The 8,192-nt window shown below is 44.8% G+C and overlaps 1 long non-coding RNA gene across 1 annotated transcript; it reads left to right on the top strand.

Annotated features, from left to right (window-relative positions):
• The first annotated feature begins 495 nt into the window (after positions 1-495).
• Positions 496-7,893, top strand: LOC149339325 (uncharacterized). Its single transcript, XR_016283505.1, has 3 exons — positions 496-787; positions 2,048-2,155; positions 7,767-7,893. It is a non-coding gene; the product is annotated as an uncharacterized LOC149339325 (long non-coding RNA).
• Positions 7,894-8,192: the final 299 nt, after the last annotated feature.

The raw sequence follows: 8,192 nt of genomic DNA, 5'->3' as shown, positions 1-8,192 counted from the left end.
TGCTACTACTCTTGGATGAGAGCGCGCCCACCGGCAGCACACACCGGTAATCCTTCTTCTTTTGCGATTCCAGCACAGTAACAGCGGCGCACAAGACCGCCCAGCAGCAGCACGAGAAAACAAGCGAAGCTCACGGCGGTGATCTCAGAAACCATGCAGCATGTCGGATAGGCTTTGGATTTGACGCGCTAGACCATGCCCACTCACGCACGCACGCACGCACGCACGCATGTACCGACACGCATATTCATGCGTCCACGCGTCACAAATTTCCCAAGTTTTTAATGCTAATATGTGCACAAGAACTTAATTATTTTTATAACGAAAGTTTCATTTGGTTTTAATCCTTTGCTATCGCACTGCCCAAAAGCATAGAGCCCGAAAGAGACGACCTGGAGGAATGCCTGGAGACGATGCCTTTCTAAACGGGCCGAAGGAAGCCGGAACTGGCCGAAGCGCTAGCCAACGAACGCAGCGTCTGGGAAGGGACAGCATGGCGGACAGCGTTGCTACGTTTGTCGTAGTCGGTCGTGGTCCTCCTTTGTGGTGCCGAGGGCGTGAACCATCGCTGGCATGAGCATTTGTCACTCTTCCGATATGTGATGTGCCGACAGCAGTGAAATTCGCTAAACCTGTGTTTATAGCGTGCGTCAGCGGGCTCGACGGATAGCGCGTCGTCCTTTGCGCGCCTTCACTGGAAACGCTATGCTGACGGCGGGGCTCATTTCCTCCATGGCGGAGCAGCTGGTGGGAGACCACTACCCGGGTGACATCTCGCATCTTGCGGGTAAGTTAATTTTCTTCGAACCTGTTCATTATTTCAAAGCCTTTGCGCACAACTGGCCACGTCAACACAGCTAGTACAGAGACGCGAAGACGCAGTGCCTATCGCGGCAGCACGCAGCGCTGAAAGGTTGTTTGCTGGCGGCACACGGGCATGAATGCGCGTGTAGTGTCAGTGGTCACACGGTCATGGTCAGTATGCAATGCAAATATGCACAGCTGATCCGATCGCGGGGTGCACGATATCGGCGCCGTACTGCCGCCGTACTGCCATTCATCTCTCGCCGAGAATGGAATATGTGCCCGCGAATAGATCTTCGGCCCGGGCTTTGCATTCTCGCCGCATGTTACGCTGTAATTGAAGTAACAGCGCTCGAGCAGTATAACTACGTAGACTGCGATTCAGCTGTATGCCTTAGGATTGAGCTTCCTCCTCTTTCACTTGTATTTCACTTGTACTTTTATGAATTGTGTATTTAAGGTACGAAGCTCCGTATGATCCAGCTGCGTTCGTACTTATAGCCGAGCCAGTGTAGTCGAGCCTTGAATAGCAGAACGGTGAGATAAAAACAAATTGCTCTGAAGTTTTTCGCCTCTATTTTGGCATTCGCTTTTTCATACTTTGGCTCGGAGCTGAAATGGTACAAACAACTGCAAAATGCATACAGGTGCCCTAGCTCCATTTGGCCTAAATCCCGAAGTTGCAGTGAAATTTAAGGGTAATTGAGCCTTTAATATGTACGAAGAATAAACTTAATTGTTTCATGATTATAACCAATGGCGCAAATAAATCTGACTTTGACTTAAATATGCTGAGGTACCTCTCCAATACCTTATTTGATGTTAAAGGAAAAAGTGTGGTTTTTCTGCAATTGGCACTATTAATTCATCATACCTGTGAGAATGTGAAATCAGTGCTAATCATGCCAGATTTCAAATTGAGGGACGCATGCAGAATTTGAAGCAAACCAGCCTTCTACTGAAAATATCGTTCTGCTGTGGTCTGTTCTTTTGAATGGTGGCATGTATTGTAGAAACGATGCTGGATATCGATATGCAAGTGATGTCTCGTCTGAGGCTAGCTTGTGAATGACTGCCGTGGTTATGAATTTCTTGTTGCCTGGCCCACTTCGAAATGTGGTTAAACAGTCGTGTTCCATTCTGCGACCGGCTCCTTTTTGTGCCTTGCATTTTGCCTTACATGCTTGATTCTAGTCCATTTTTTGCACTGTGCTGCTGTTAAATGTGTCTTTTTACCTTGCAGCAAGCTCCACATAGCTTTACCAGCAATGCCTCTTCCAAGCTCTCCAGTATAGCTGTGCCAGCCTTTCACTTGGTGCTAGGATGCCCAGCAAGCAAGCAGGCTTTTGAGGTAAGCACTGAAGACATCTTCCGACACAAGTAGCTTTTATTTTCCTAGTCCACTGCTACTTGTGTGACCCCTCGTTATGTTGATTTTTGCAAGTTAGGTTGCCTATTAAGGGCTCTCTTTTGTTTTTCACCTGCTGCTGTGGCCTACTGCATTGGTGTTCGGCTACTGAGCCCAAAGACGCGGGATTGAATTGTGGTGGCTTCGTTTCGACAAGGCGAAATGCATATTTGCTCGTGTGTTATGCAATGTCAGTGCATGTTAAAGAATCTTTGGTGGTCGAAATTTATGCACAGCCCTCCTCTATGAATGGAGCTATTGTTCAACTTTGAGGCATTAAAAGGACACTGATGGCAAGCTGAAGTTGACCTGTGATGATGAAGTTCCGCATCCTAACCACAAAGACGACACTTTTTCTGAAAGTGGAGCTTTATAAGCCAGAGAAAGCAAAACATACAATTGTCATCAGCACCGGCTGATATCGGAAATAAATTGCGATGCGCTGACTCCGTTTTTTTTGGCACAGATTCCAGAGGCTAGGCTGAACTGCCATTCACCTCAGAACGGTTATCATGGAGTCCTTTGTGTAGACTTCATGAGTTCAAATCGAGTGTCGGGAAAATTTTTAAATGTAATTTTTGCGCCAATCATTGTGTTGATGGCCTTTGCGCTGCTGTTAAAACCCGGGATAGCAGTATGGTATCCCATAAAACTAGGTTCAGGACTTGCAGGAAGTGGTTTATCACATTCCGCTAGCTTGTGCAAGAAACTACTTCAGGGATATGTGCAGGTGTCTTTAATGTGTTCCTGAGTGAGCACTAACTCGTTAGGGGGAAGGCAGCTTCTAATCTGGCACTACAGTGCCAATGTCGTGAGTGTAAATCATAAGATGACCCATCAGTGTGTACGCCTGATTTCTGTGACACTTCAGTGGTGTATAGAAGTGGTAAACAAATCTGTAAGGTATTTGATGCATATCTCCAAGGCAATGGCTGTATGAGTAGCGAAGCCATTAGTCAATCTTCAACGGAAAGAATTTTCTCTTTTAGATGACGTGCTTGTATATCAGTGACAGTTATTTGTTGTCCTGCCTTTCGCTGGTGTGGGTGATGTGTGGCGCATCTTCATGCGAGCCTTCTTTTCCTTCACAACAAAATTCAATTGATAGTCCAACCTGTTTTCTTCTCTTTTCCTGTGTTGCATCTTTTGGCTGGTTTTAAATCTGTAACTGAGCTCAGACCGTGATAATTACAGCCGGAAAACAGGGCTACTGAATGTGAGCTTGGCATACATGCGTACTGTATGTGTGAAAGTGCAGTTTACAATATTCAGAAATGCTTGATAGCCTTACAAGAATCTAAAATTTTGTTGGTATTCCTATTTGTTCTCTGTTCAAGTGTCGAGAGTTTTTCCGCTTCATCGTGTGATTAGAGCCACTTTGGTACTTAAGCTGAAATCTTTTCTTTAGCCTGCATGTTTCTCACTTTTGGGACAGAAATGTGGAGGCTAATTAAAAGAGTTCAGCTTAAAAGAGTATAGACACCTAATCTTGGTGGCATGTTTTCTTCTCTATAATGCTGCGGAAGACACTACTATGCATGAATCACCATCTGGTATTCGCGTGAGACCGCTGAATAATTTATAATCAACTTTTTCTGCCATCCTGTTTCGGTGAACAATTTGACTATTTCTATGACATCAAAGAGAGGTTATAGGTCACGTGAGGCGTGGTAAAACTGCACTTATAATCGCTGCTTCATCATTTTAATTCGCTACAGCGCTGACACCAGCATTCCTTAAGAGCCAGAAGTACCAATTGTATTGCAGTTTTTCATGCCTCACGTGACCAATAACCTCGCTTTGACGTCACAGCCATCATTCAGCTGTCGAAACCGAAACAAATACAGCAGGAGAAAGAAATTTGATTATAAATTATTTAGCGGTCATAGGAGGGTGCCATGTGGTAATTCATGTATAATACTTTATGCCTTATTACAAAGAAAAAAACACGTGCCAAACAATAAGGACAGCAAAGTGTGCTATGGAAAGAAAAATGATAAGTCTAACATTACGAGACCAAAAGGGGGCGGAGTGGGTGAGGGAACAAACGCGGGTTAATGACATGCTACTTGAAATTAAGAGGAAGAAATGGGCCTGGGCGGGGCTTGTAATGGGAAGCCAACATAACCGCTGGTCCTTAAGGGTAATGGAGTGGATTCCAAAATAATGCAAGCATAGCAGGGAGCGGCAGAAACTTAGATGGGCGGATGAGGTTAAGAAGTGTACGGGGATATGGTGGCCACACCTAGCAAAGGACAGGGTTAATGTGGAGACATGGGTGAGTCCTTTGCCCTGCAGTGGGCCTAGTCAGGCTGATGATGATGGTATGTGTTGCACCTGCTGCTTCGTGCTATCAGCTGGCCCATGCTTGGCCGACCAGACTAGCCAAATTTGTGATGTGGGTTTTCTATTGCACCTGCATTTGTGTACACAGAGGACTTGAATGGTAGCAGGCGATCCTGTGCATGTGTTCACGCCACAGCACACATGACCCACACTGAAAGCTTCTCTGCCTTTAGTAAGACAGCTGCATCAGTCTGGGGCATAACGTATCCCAGTGCTAGAGTATGAGTAAATTGCTCTCGAATCTTAATCTGGTATCAGGTAGCATAGCGCAAAAGAAGGCTAGCGCGGCTGCCTAATATTCTCTTGGGCAGCTGTGTTGGATTTTCAGTGCCTGTTAGTGTAATCCGTGAAAGTTCACTGTAAACCATTCGTTTCGATGTAAATTAGGAAGTCCTTAGAGCCCTGTACTTTTTAATGATAACAAGGTAATGCAGTAATTCAATTGTACCTGTTCTCTTTCAACACAGTAAAGTGCTGCTGGGTCGAGTTCACAGTTTTACTTTGTAGGTGTGCTCAGGCTGTCATCATCATCATCATCAGCAGCAGCAGCAGCAGCAGCCTGACTACACGCACTGCAGGGCAAAACCTCTCCCATGTCTCTCCAATTAACCCTGTCCTCTGCCAATTGTGGCCACCGTATCCCCGCAAACTTCTTAATCTCATCCGCCCACCTAATTTTCTGCCGCCCCCTGCTACATTTACCTTCTCATGGAATCCACTCTGTTACCCTCAAGGACCAGCGGTTGTCTTGTCTTCGCCTTACATTCCCTGCCCGAGCCCATTTCTTCCTTTTGATTTCAAATAGGATTTCATTAACCCGCGTTTTTTCCCTCACCCACTCCGCCCGCTTCCGATCTCTTAACGTTACACCTATCATTTTTCTTTCCATAGCTCGCTGCGTTGTCCTTGAATTAAGCTGAATCCTCATTGTTAGCCTCCACATTTCTGCCCCATAGGTGAGTACCAGTAAGATACAGCTGTGTTAGACTTTTCTCTTGGGGGATATTGGCAACTGGCTTTCACGATCTGAGAGAACCTGCCATATGCGCTCCACCCCGTTCTTATTCTTCTAGTTATTTCCCTCTCATGATCCGGATCAGCGGTCACTACCTGCACTAAGTATACATATCCTCTTACTACTTCTAGCACCTCGCTACCAATTGTGAACTGCTGTTCCCTTGCTAGGCTGTTGAGCATTACTTTGGTTTTCTGCGTGTTCATTTCTAGCCCCACAATTCTGCTCTGCCTGTCTAACTCATTCATCATGCTTTGCAGTTCATATCCTGAGTGGCTTAGCCAGGCAATGCCATCAGGGAATCTCAAATTACTTAGGTATTCTCCAGTAACTCTTCTCCCCAACTGTTCCCATTTCAGGCCCCGGAATACCTCCTGTAAACAGGCAGTGAATAGCATTGGTGAAATCGTGTCTCCCTGCCTGACACCTTGCCTTATTGCAATTTTATTGCTGACCTTATGGAGAACTATGGTAGCTGTGCAGTCGTTATAAATATCTTCCAATATTTTCACATAACACTCTTCTACACCCTGATTCCACAATGCCTGCATGACAGCTGTGGTTCCACCGAGTCAATTGCTGTCTGGTAGTCAATGAAGGCTATATATTGGGGTTGGTTGTATTCTGCCCATTTCTCTATCACCTGATTGATTGCATGAATGTGGTCTCTTGTTGAGTATCCTTTATGAAAGCCTGCCTGATCATTTGATTGATTGAATTCGAAGGTTGTCCTGAGTCTATTAGTGATTACCTTAGTAAATACATTGTAGACAATGGATAGTAAGCTGATCGGTCTGTACATCTTCAAGTCCTTGACATCTTCTTTCTTATGAATTAAAATAATGTTCGCATTCTTTCAAGCTCCTGATACGCTCGTGGTCACGAGGCAAGCGTATGCAGGGTGGCTAGTTTCTCTAGCATAATCTCTCCTCCATCCTTCAACAAATCTGCTGTTACCTGATCCTCACCAGTTGCTTTACCCCTTTGCATTGCTCTTGAGGCTTTTTTTACTTCTTCCCTCGTTACTGGCTGGTGTCCCATTGCTGTGCTCTACTGCCTCTCTCTGTAACCTTCTGATTACATTCACTACTGTAGAGATTTGTGTAGAACTCTTCGGCTACTTTAACTATCTTATCCATATTGCTTATGACATTGCCCTCTTTGTCTTTCAGCGCATACATCTGGTTTTTACCAGTGATTAGTTTTCTCTTCACTGATTTTAGGCTACCTCCATGCTTTAGAGCATGCTAGGTTTTCTCCATGTTAAACTTTCTTATGTTGGCTACCTTGCACTTATAATTAACTTCGATAGCTCTCCTAGTCCTATTCTATCTCTGAAGTTAGACGTCCTGATGCTTTGGCGTTTCTTCATCAGATCTTTCGTCTCCTGCGATAGCTTGCAGGTATCCTCTCGAATGATCTGACCACATACTTCTGCAGCATGCTGCAATGAATTTAAATATGTATTTAAAGATAACAGTTAAGATGGGAGATTGAGCTTTGAGATTTGCACTTCAACTCGGGAGTTATGCCGCTGCTACACAGAATACTTGATCGCCGTAGAGATATTTCATCATCTCGCACCAAACTGCTGTGGAGCCACTGTCACAGTTGATAATTTTGCTGGGAAGCTGTTGTAGCACTCACGCAGTTTTGAAAAGGTGGTATTCATTGTTTTTGTGCTATTGGCAACAGTGATAATACGCTTGCTGCAGTGTTTTGTGGCCAGCCTTCTTTTTTTTCAGTGAAATAAGTTGTACATTTCATGTTGAGTATTCTTTCAGCGATTAAATTGCTTTGATTTTATTCCTTAGTGTAAGTTGCGAGTGCTCCATGTCTGAGTGCAAATTTCTACCACTGAAAAGCCTTCAAAATCTTGATAGATGTCCACACTGTTCTAGGGACTCTGTGGCTATTGGAAATGCCCATTTAGCTGCATTCAAGTGCCACTGAGTTGATGGCCATTTGAAAGCCTTCAAAATGCCTGTGTGACACGGTTATTAGATTTTGTGCAGGTTTGATGCTGAGCAGCCTGCGTGCTTGAGTCGGGTTTTCCAATGTCTGTATTTCAAACCTGATACTTTTCGAAATCATCATTAGTTCAATAATGGAAGAACTACTTGTGCCCTTTTCTGGAATTTCGAGAAAACAAATTAACTGAATTTTTTTGCATATACTGCTACCTTTTTGCAGGTGCTGCATAGTGAGAACCTGGATCAAGACGCCAACCTGCTGGACTTGGAGAAGCTGAAGAAATTGTTTAGCCACTGTGTGGCACCCGTCATGAGGGATGTGGCATTAATAAAGCCAGTTAAGGTGACCTTATCTATGTCCTTTTGCAAGCATGCTACACACATGAGAGTCATCCCAAGAAGCACCATTGCTGCAAAGCTTGTTATCTCACAACATGCATGCTGAATGAGGCAGTGACAGACAGGTGAGGAGGCCTTTAGGTAGGGCATTGGCGTAACGTGTTGAGCAGTGATGTAGGAGCCTTGCAGCCATGCAAGGTATTATCGGTATCATGATGGTAACTCCATTTGACACTGTCTAGTGCTCTGTGAGCCAGACAAGGCTCTTGAACATTCTGGGACTCACCCTTGGCTCTCGGACATTCTG

This window comes from Amblyomma mixtum, chromosome 6 (assembly GCF_055824585.1).
Source record: "Amblyomma mixtum isolate Tamu chromosome 6, ASM5582458v1, whole genome shotgun sequence".
NCBI classification, from domain to species: Eukaryota; Metazoa; Arthropoda; class Arachnida; order Ixodida; family Ixodidae; genus Amblyomma; species Amblyomma mixtum.
Note: the sequence above shows the minus strand (reverse complement) of the source record. Positions and strands in the feature narration are given on the sequence as shown.